An 11,725-nucleotide genomic window follows, 5' to 3' on the forward strand; every position below is an offset into this window, starting at 1 on the left:
AACTTAGGGTACTTGAAACTGTTTTGCAAAACTGATTAGTTTAAAAGTGGTTTGGCAAAATCTAATAAAGTTTTTTTCGTATTTTCAGCAACTTTTTCAAATGGAAACAACCACCTTATCGTTGTTAAGCGACGAAAAACTAACTAGCGATAATTTTTCAACATGGAAACACATGATCACGAAGATCCTAATCATTGAGGATCTCATGTTCACTCTCACGGAGGCTTGTCCTCCTATTCCAACTCCAAATGTTGCTCGAAATGTTCGAGAGGCACACGAGCGATGGACAAGGGCGAATGAGAAGGCCCGAGCCTACATATTAGCAAGTCTTTATGAAGTCTTGGCCAAGAAACATGAGCCTGTGGTCTCAACATGTGAGATCATGGAGTCCCTGCAGGGGATGTTTGGACAACCGTCTGAACAACTTATGCATGAGACTCTTAAATACATATTCAACTCCAAAATGCAAGAAGAAACCTCTGTTCGTGAACATGTGCTAAACATGGTGGTCCACTTCAATGTGGCGGAGTTGAATGGGTCTACCATCGATCAGGGCAGCCAGGTTAGCATAATCCTGCATTCTTTGCCGGAGAGCTTCCTGCACTTTGTTAACAATGTGATTCTTAACAAAGTGAAGTATAACCTTACAACTCTCCTCAACGAGTTGCAGACGTACCAATCTTTACTGAAAAGTAAAGAGAGGTAGAAGAGTGAGGCAAATGTTGCTTCATCCTCCAGGATGTTCCATAGAGGTTCGACCTCAGGAACAAAGTCTGTACCTTCTACTTCTAACTCTGCAAAGGGGAAGAAGAAGAAGGGTGGTAAGGGAAAAAGGAAGGCACTTGCTAACCTACCGCCCGTCGCCCCAAGGAGGCGTCCACAAGTTGCTAAAGGAAAGTGTTTCCATTGTAATCAAGATGGACACTAGAAGAGGAACTGTCCTCGGTATCTGAAGGAAAAGAAAGCAACCAAGGCTAAGGCCAAGGCGAATAAAGGTAAATGTGATTTACTTGTGCTTGAAACTTGTTTAGTGGAAAATGATGATTCTTCCTGGATAATTGATTCAGGCGCCACTAACCATGTTTGTTCTTCTTTTTAGGGGATTAGATCTTGACAACAATTGAAGGCTGGTGAGATGATGATGCGAGTAGGCACCAGGCACGTCGTCTCAGCTATGGCACTGGGAGGACTCCAGTTAGCTTTATAGAATAGGTTTCTTATTTTAAATGATGTATATATTGTTCCTGAATTAAAAAGGAACTTTATTTCTGTAAAGTGTTTATTGCAATGTAAATACACTGTTTCTTTTGATTTGAATAAAGCGTTTATTCATAAAGATGGTGTTTTTATTTGCACAGCAAATCTGGAATCGAATTTATATGTGCTAAGGCCGTTAGCCATTAATTCCCTCCATAATACTGAAATGTTCAGAACTGTCGTAACTGAATCAACATGTCGACAAATTTCTCCAAAATAAAATGCCCAACTTTGGCATTTACGTTTAGGGCACATCAATCTCAATAGGATTGAGAGATTGGTGAAGAATGGACTTCTAAGTGAGTTGAAGAAAATTCTTTACCTGTGCATGAATCTTTCCTTGAGGGTAAGATGACTAAACGACCTTTTACTGGAAAAGGTTCTAGAGCCAAGGAGCCTCTTGAGTTAGTACATTCTGACCTTTGTGGTCCTATGAATGTGCGAGCCTGAGGTGGCTATGAGTATTTTATCAGTTTTACTGATGATTACTCGAGGTATGGGTATGCTTATCTTATGCAACGGAAGTCTAAATCCTTTGAAAAGTTTAAAGAATTCAAGACTGAAGTTGAAAACGCATTAGATAGAAAGATTAAAACACTTCGATCGGATCGAGGTGGAGAGTTTTTGGACTCGACATTCCAGGACTATTTGATAGAACATAGAATCGTTTCCCAATTCTCAGCGTCGGGTACACCTTAGCAAAATGGTGTAGTGGAGAGGAGAAATAGGACATTGTTAGACATGGTTCACTTGATGATGAGTTGTTCATCCTTACCGAACTCGTTTTAGGGTTTCGCAGTGGAAACTGTTGTATACATACTCAACCGTGTTCCTTCCAAGAGGGTTGCAAAAAAACCTCTGGAGTTGTGGAACAGGCGTAAAGGTATTTTACGTCACTCTCGCATTTGAGGTTGCCCTGCACATGTGCTTGAGGCTAATCCCAAGAAGTTGGATCCACGGTCGAGGTTATGCCTCTTTGTAGGCTACCTCAAAGGTACACAAGGAGGTTATTTTTATGATCCGATGGAAAATAGGGTGTTTGTTTCAACAAACGCTATTTTCCTAGAGAATGATCATATAAGAGAGCACAGTCTACGAAGTAAATTCGTGTTGCGTGAGCTTTCTAATGAAACTACTGAAACTTCAACAGGAGTTGTTGATGGGAGTTCATCTAGTAGGTCGACATAGTGGAAGGGTTGTGCACCTACCCATTCGCTATCTGGGTTTTACAAAAATCCTTGCTATGGTAGTAAATGGTGACGTTGAGGATTTGTTGTCTTATAAGAAGGAAATGGAGGATGTTGACCAGGATGAATGGGTCAGGGCCATGGATCTCGAGATGGAGTCGATGTACTTCAACTCAATATGGGATCTTGTAGATCAGCCTGATGGGGTTCGCCCTATAGGTTGTAAATTGATCTACAAGTGCAAACGGGGTGCTGATCGGAAGGGACAGACCTTCAAGGTTCGACTTATGGCAAAGGATTATACCCAGGTAGAGGGAGTCGACTATGAGGAGACTTTCTCGCCTGTTGCCATGTTAAAGTCGATATGCATCCTCTTGTCCATTACAGCTTATTATAATTATGAGATCTTTTGAATGGACGTTAAGACGACCTTTCTAAATGGTAATCTTGAGGAGACCATTTATATGGTGCAGCCTGAAGGATTCAAAGCCCAAGGTCAAGAGCAAAAGGTTTCCAAACTAAATCGGTCCATTTATGGACTGAAACAGGCGTCTATTTCTTGGAACATACGGTTTGATACTACGATCAAGTCGTATGGCTTTGACCAAAACGTTGATGAACCTTATGTCTACAAGAAGATCGTCAATGCTTCAGTAGTCTTCTTAGTGTTGTATTTAGACGATATCCTACTAATTGGAAATGATGTAAGTCTACTGATTGCAGTTAAGAACTGGCTAGCGACCCAATTTCAAATGAAAGATTTGGGAGCGACTCAGTTTGTTCTAGGTATACAGATCTTTCGAGATCGTAAGAACAAAGTGCTAGCACTGTCTCAAGCATCATACCTTGACAAGATGCTGCTCAAGTACTCGATGCAAGACTCCAGGAGGGGCTTACTGTCGTTCAGGCATGGAGTCACTTTGTCTAAGGAAGTGTGTCTTAAGATGCCTCAAGATGTGGAGGAGATAAGACAAATCAGTCTAACCCAGGCCATTTTAATCTTGCTAACCCATTTACAAAGGCTCTCACGTCTACAGTGTTTGAGGAACCTACGAGCATGGGTCTACAGGATTGCCCGCGGTTGGACTAGGACAAGTGGGAGATTTTCTTGTACTGGGCTTTTATGCCCTAGTTTATTGTTTTGTACTAAGTTTATTATACACCCTACTTCGCTTTAGAAGATACATTATTTTGGAAAAAATTAGATATAAATATGATTTATATCAAGTAGAGGAGAAAATCCTATAGTAGATATGTTATATCAAACTATAGGATATAAATATAATATGATTATATTTATTAATTAATTAATTGATTAATTATATGATAATTAACCAATTCTTCCACGTTCGGACATGGATAGTGGGTTACATTGGTTATGGTAGCTGGCGCGTTAAAAGATCAAAAGATTTTTCATTTTTCAGATGGTGCATTCATTATTTTCGACCGCCCAAAAGAATTCGTGACACTATCACCCGAGAGAATATACGATAGTAGCTCTTTCGTCTAAACGATTGTCTACCTCACGATTTCTCTAAACGATTGTATACGTTTTTCCTAAACGATCGTTAAGCCTTTCATACATGATCGTGTAGCTCCTCTATGTGTTAAGCATTTTTGCTATACGATAGCACTGTATTATCTCCCACTTGTTTATCATCTACACGACTCGTTGTCCTCCGTCCTCTACCAAACTCACCGAAGCCCACTCTTTGGGTTTTCACTCCGAGGATACCCGAGGTTCATTAGTGGTGGTGTCGTCCACGCTGCAACATTCGTGTTCGTATTTATCGTGCTGTTGCAGTCGACATTCCCGTTGAGTGTAGGTAGATCTGTTGGAGGGTTCCACTGTGTTGGGGTTCAGAAGTTCGAAGAGAGTCTTCAACTGGTATGGAACCCTTTCCCTGTTATTCATTTTGTTCTGAGCATGCCGATAATTAGATTAATGTAAATAACTTTATGTGTTGAATGTATATCATTTGTATTTCGATCACTGTGAAATCAGAGTGATCTGAACACGTTCATGAAACTCTCATTATGAGATCCTTCAGATTGAATAGGGAGGAAACTGACCACTATATGGGAAAAAGGAAAACATTTGAAAACAGTGAGTTGGTTGCCCAGTGAGTGGCTCATAATCAATCATACTATCAACCCTTAGTTGAGAGCGAGCATTCATAGCTCAAGCTCCCAACATCCATTCTTCGTCGTGAAACCCATACTTCGGTCCCATTATAGAAACTATAGCCAAGAGACTCATACTTCGGCCTCTCATAAGAACCACCTACGTGCACGTGGAGTATACTAAGTATTGTCAGCACCTTAGGTACTTCCTCAGATACCTTCTATACCTTTGGTATCCAGTTTATTAGAAATGTAACATTCATAGAAAATTTAGCATCATAAGCTTTAGGCATAACACTTACTTACCTTTCACAATCAGAGCATTATTACAATTCAATATGCATGCTTCACAATTATAAACATGTAGGTGGCAATGCTCTTTCATTCAATCTTAACATGCGCTTGGATTAGTAAAACTCATTTAAAAATTTTAAAACACCATGCTTAAGAAATGACATGAATTTTAAAACATAAGTATAACTTTAGTTGCTTGGAAAACTAATGAACTGTTGGGATTGGTGTCCTAATTCTCCTGGAGGCTCGTAGTTTGTAAACTTTGTACACATAGTTATGAATAAAATAAGAGTTATTTTATTTGCATTTACTCATATCTAATAAAAAAAGATCCGTGGTTATTGTATGTAAACTTAAGCATGTATATGGGATATACAAGTGGATCATGTCTTAAGTAATAACCTAAAAACTCTGTAGTATAAGAATAAATGAGGGATACCTTATCCTTATGACACTACAGATACGACTCGTTTTGTAGAGGTTTACAAGTATTTGAACTATTACAGATGGTCTGATTCTCACCATTCAAGTGGAGACATGCAAGCGGGGGTGTCCTATACAAAGAGTTTGTATAAGACCAGATCGCGAGATGATTCGTCTCTTTATATAACGCCATTGATACTTGAGACTTACATCTCACTTAAATGACCATAGGTGACATGACCTCCGTCCTGAGTGTTTTGGGAACTCCTGCCTTTGAGGGTAGTACTTTGATTAGTATGAGTGAGAGTGGCCAAATTGTCGATTCAACAAGCCTACTTTTTTAGGGATTTGTCTGATTTGGGAGTTGGGAACTCAGTTACACAAGACGGAATTCACTCCTTCCTGGAAGTAAGGGTAAGTAGATAGATTGCTCCCTTAAGAACTGATTCCAGGTCTTGAACATAGTGGCCACAGTCTCTCTTTGGAAGAGAGGACTCAGTCATTATAGGACTATTGTTGGGATTGGTGTCCTAATTCTCCCGGAGACTCGTTGTTTGTAATTATATACATTGTTTTATGAATAAAATAATTGATATTTCATTCTAGCATTTTCTCATATCTAATAAACAAAGCTCCATGGTTATCTTATGTAAATTTAAGTACGTATATGAGATGTGCAAGTGGATCATGCCTTAAGTGATAACCTAAATAGGTTTGTAGTATAAGGATTAAGGTGGGATACCTAATTCTGGTGACACTACAGATACGACCTGCTTTGTAGAGGTTTGCAAGTGTTGTAAACTACTACAGATGATAGATCCTGACCATGCCTGTGCAGACATGCGAGCGGGGGTATCCTATACAAAGAGTTTGTATAAGACCAGACCACGAGATGAACTAGACTATGTATGTAATGTCGTTGATATTGGAGACTTACATCCACCTAAACGACCATAGGTGACACGATCTCATTCTTAAGTGTTTTGGGAACTCTTGCCTTTGAGGGTGGTCTTTTGATTAGGATGGGTGAGAATGGCCAGATTGCCAACTCAACATGCCTACCTTTTTGGCGACTTGTCTAATTTAGGAGCTGGGAACTCACTTATACAAGATGGAATTGACTCTTTCCCCGAAACAGGGGTAAGTAGATAGATTGCTCCCCTAAAGGCTGATTCTGGGGCTTGAACATAGTGGCCACAACTTCTCTTTAGAAGAGAGGACTCAGTCATAGTAGGACTATGACTTATGTTCATTAGAGGGATCAATGGTACTTAAGGAGTTAGATGTAACTACAAGGGCATAATGGTTATTGGTCAAGCTATACTTACGAGTGATCTGTGAAGGGTTGTCACACTATTGATTGGTTAAAATGGACACATAATATATCTGTAGTAAGGAGAGTTCAACTGTATGTCTTTAGTGGAGTGCCTGGCAATTAACGGATGGTTGATCCCATGACTAAACTGTTTAGTCAGTTATTCATGTACCGTTGGAGCTTCGAGCTACAGGTCCATAAGGTCCCCTTGGTAGCTCAATGAATTCAAGTTGAGGATCAGTTCTTGGAGTTGATTTGAATTGTTCAAATTGACAAAAGGTAATCCGATTATATATGATATGATCGGTATGATGTATGAGATACATCTAGTGGAGGGTTAATGTAAATAAGATTTACATTAAGTGCCATGGAATAGAAAAAGAGTTATGGTTTGTATGTTTCATGAGATGAAATATTAAAACTATAGGTTATAAATATATTATGGTAAGTTAGTTATCATTTATATTTATAATAATATTAATTATTGGATAATTATTTCTTTTTCTCTAATATCCAATTGAGTGGGAGGTTTTGGTGGTTTCATGGTAATCGTGAGATAAAAGGAAAAATGTTTTCCTAATTTTAGTAACATTTGCAAAATTCTGAATTTGAGATTTTTTATCTTGAAAAGACCTCACGGACAGTTGTCAAGTAAATCAGATTTACTAAACGATAGCTTAGAGTTAGCTAAATGATCGTGGAATGTTCTTACACAACAAACACTTAGCTAGACGATGAGCTAAATGATCACATAGCTTTTGCTAGACGATCGCATAACTTTTACTAAACGATTGAGTATCGACCTATACGATAGGCTGCTTCATCTCCCACTTGTTCAATCGTTACACGATTGTTCTTCCTCTGATTTTCTGCCTCAAATCAAGTCCACACAGAGTCTACCCTCTGGATTCTCACACTGAGAATACCGAGGTAACTTTCTTGGTAGTGTCATACTCAACTCGACACAGTCGAGGTTCTGTGGAGGCCGTTCGTGGTGTTCTATGGAGGTCGTTCGTGGTGTTCGTGGTGTTCTGGGTGTTCTTGGGATGTTCGTGGTGTTCGGGGTGTTCGTGGTATTTGATGCATTGATTATCATGTAATGAAAGGATACGTGGATGCAATGATCATGCAAATTTTCCTAACAAAGCCCAAGTATAAGCTTTCTTAGGGTTCTAGTAAGTCCAGGGTCGAATGTACGGATTACTAAATAGATATGCGACGGACTCTCTGATCCTATTGCGATAGTGATAAAGAAGTAGATGGTGAATGAACTTAGATTTTCTAATGTGATGGAAGTAAATGCGCAACGATGAAAGGGTGATGTTGTGACAAGTATGCGATGAAGGCGTTGAGAAAAGGTTTTGCTAGCATTTCTTAAGATATTGTACAAGTCATGCCATCATGCTATACACAAATATTAAGCACTCCATTTCTCAATGCATAAGGCCATATTTCCTATTTCTAGGATGCATGCCATGTGTATGGAATGTAGCAGATAAAACTTATTTCTAAGTCTCTAGTCTTGCTTATGCGATCTAATTTGACTCTCTCAAACCTAGATTCTGTCTTTAGACTACTCTCTCAAGTACTCCAAATGATGAATGAGGCATACATAAGACAAGATGATTGCATAGAGTGTATAACTTAAGTCATGCCAACTAAGTACTTCTCAACCCATTCACAAATTTAGTTACTCATGCATGGTGTGGAGAGACTGATCATAAATTGAAATGAAGTTTCCATTTTTGCGAATAAATTGTTTGAGTACAAAACAATAAATGGTGTAAGGAGCATCAAGCCATGTAAACAATGTCTTACTTACTCTGACTTTTTACACTGCTCTTATCACTTCAACTGTTTCCCGAATTCTAGAATCTTGCTCTCACAAGGGTTGGGTGTCTCTCCTCTGTGTTGTTACCAGTAGTCACTCGACCTCTCTGAACAAGTAATTCCCTTCCCTCGACTTTGCCCCTTGCGCGCTCTTTCTGGTTTGGTAACATTGGGTATTTATAGACTTCTAGGCAAAGCAATTCTTCTCACTAATGATTGTGTGGATGGGCAGCATTAATTTCCATACCTTGTTGCGCCATCTGATGGTCACCGGAAGTTCAATGACTTGTATTTCTTATTGTTTTAATAAGTTGAGCTTTAATAACTTGTATTTCTACCAGTTATCGGTGTTCGAAGTGTTCGGGGTGTTTGCTATATATGCTATGACCTCCATTTTTTAACCAATAAATAACTTTTAATGATGTTATATTTAGTTTGTGAAATAAATATTTGTTTTTTTTTTTAATGCAACACCGAACAAAAATCATGAAAAAAAAGTTTGCTTCAAATTTATAGTGGCACAAAGTGCATATTTTTATCAATATTTACCAATATTACAGAAGCATTTCAATATTGGAAATATCCATTTAGCAACAAACATATACATTGCTATAAAGAACAAATAATGCCATGTAATGTGTCGCTAGTATAAATATTAAATGATAGGTTTTAGCGGCATGTGGTCAACACAGCGTTAAAACCATCACAATTTGGCAACAACGATATTTACAATGAGAAACATTGTCCCGGTTCAAGATCAAACCGTTATAAAATTTAGAAGCTTTAGGAAAATACAACTTCTCTAAAAATAGTCGATATACAAAGTTGAGTTCACACACTTTAATCCCTAGAACACAATAAAAAATTTCTTCCTAGAATATAGTATAAAGAACAAAAATTGAAAGTTTTGAGAGTGGGCAATAATAGTGGTACTTTATGTAACTTTTGATGATCGTAAAAATGTGAAAAATTTGGAAATTTTTTTGAAGAATATGAAATTTAAAAATATGAGGAAGAGATGAGAATCATATTTCAATTTGGATCATTCAATTGAGTAAAAAGTAAAATAAAATGTGGAGATTATATAGAAAAAGAAAAAAACTAATAATGTAATTTTACTTTAAAAATATAAAGCCCAACAAAAACCTGCTGCAGCTTCCTCCATAAAAAACACATATATTCTTTAAGAGATGGTTTGAATCCACATGTTACAAAGAGCATCATCTGTCAGTCTTTGATAACTTAAGTGACACTGACTTTTGATGTACAAGCTCCCAAATTTATTTTGGCTTTATCATTTTGATATGGACTCTCATTTGGATGATTCAAAAGATGTTGGAATCATTGTTCCAAGCTCTATACTATGGACTATTCAATAAATCAAATTCAAGTCTAAAATAATAGAATATATAGTACAAGGATAAAGTAATTGTATATATAGAATAAAAAATGGTAAAAGACTAAAAGACCTACGTCCAACCACCATTTTGTGCACTACTTCCATTTTTCTCAAATTAAAAGCTATTACTGAAAATAGAAAGCTATCGCTGGTAACTGCTACTAGTGATAGCTTTCAATTTGAGAAATGTACTATCGATTGCTATCACTGATAGCTGCTATCAGTGATGTTGCTATCGATGAAAATCATTGATAGTTGTTATCAGTGGCTATCCCTGATAGTTGCTATCAGTAATAGTTTTCAATTTGAGATGTGTGCTATTAGTTGCTATTATTGATAAATTTCAATTTAAGAAATGTGTTATCAATTGCTATCGTTGGTAACTTTCAATTTCAGAAATGTGTTATTAGTTGCTATCAGTGATAGCTTTCAATTTTATAAATGTACTATCAGTTGCTATTGCTAATACCAGCTATCAGTAATATTGCTATCAGTGAATATCATTGATTGTTTCTAGTGGCTATCACTGATAGGTGCTATCAGTGATAACTTTCAATTTGAGATGTGTGCTATCAATTGCTATCATGATAATTTTCAATTTAAAAATGTGCTATTAGTTGCTATCACTAATAGCTTTCCATTTAAGAAATGTGTTATTTGTTGCTATCACTGATAACTGCTATCAATAATACTACTATCAGTGAATATCACTAATAGCTTTTACCATTGAATATCACTAATAGCCGTTATTAATGATAACTTTAAATTTAAGAAATTTGCTATTAGTTGCTATCACAAAACACCGATAAATTCCTCTACTAGCAACTCCACCTCTGTTATATTGCTAAGTCTACCACTAATAATGGCTATTAGTGATAGTCACAGCGGCTATCACTTATGTTTTTTTATCAATGATACACACTATCAGTGATAGACTAAGCCCTAAGTTTCACAATGAATGATAAATGAGAAACACAAGTAGAAGAAACAGAAACCATCAATCAATGAAATAAACTCATTGAATAAATTTATTAAAATCCACAACTACCTCTTAATATTAACAAACCTCCTTTTTTATCGATAAATAAGAGTGGCTTGTGGGGATATTTTGAATGAAGAGGGTTAAGAGAACGTAGCAATCAATGAGTTTGAAGAATGATACAATGTATCAATCAGAAAAAAGCTAAACTTTAAGGGAAAAAACAATGAAGAAAGAAGAAAGCTAAAATGTAGAAACAAACAAAGAAAGCTAAGCCGTAGAGAACAAGGAATAGAGAAAAGAAAAGAAACTAAATGAAAGAAAAGGGAGCCATAGACACATGGAGAAAAAAAAAAGGAAAAAAGATAGATCGAATAAGATGGAAACATTTGCAACTAAGGGTAGGATTGGAATTTTAAAAATAATATAGGTTAACTGCTCAACATCTACCATATTTACAAATATTTTAAAGTTTTACTGTATTTTCAAATATTCCAATATTGAATTATGTAGTATAAATTTCCTATAGTAAAATTAAATAAAATCAAGTTTGTTATCATAAAAATATCAATCAATTCATTTGAGACTATGTGCCAAAAAATCAACAAATATCTTAGTGATAATTCCTAACAGAAGTTAAAAATTTTATATATTTGCAAATAAGGGCTGCTTTTAGATATAGAAAAATAAATCAAAATATTTACAAAATATAGCAAAATTTTAGAACTATCATTGATAGACGATGATAGACTTCTATCAGTGTCTATCAGTGACATTGACAGACACTGATAGAAGTCAATCAGTGTCTATCAGCGTCTATCATTAATAGTTTCGAAATTTTAAATTGTTCTATGCAATTGTCCTCTTTTAAACTAATAAATAACATTTACTGACGTTTTATACAACGTTTGTAAACT

The sequence above is a fragment of the Benincasa hispida genome, chromosome 7 (assembly GCF_027475165.1).
Source record: "Benincasa hispida cultivar pf3 chromosome 7, pf3_genome.v1.1, whole genome shotgun sequence".
NCBI classification, from domain to species: domain Eukaryota; kingdom Viridiplantae; phylum Streptophyta; class Magnoliopsida; order Cucurbitales; family Cucurbitaceae; genus Benincasa; species Benincasa hispida.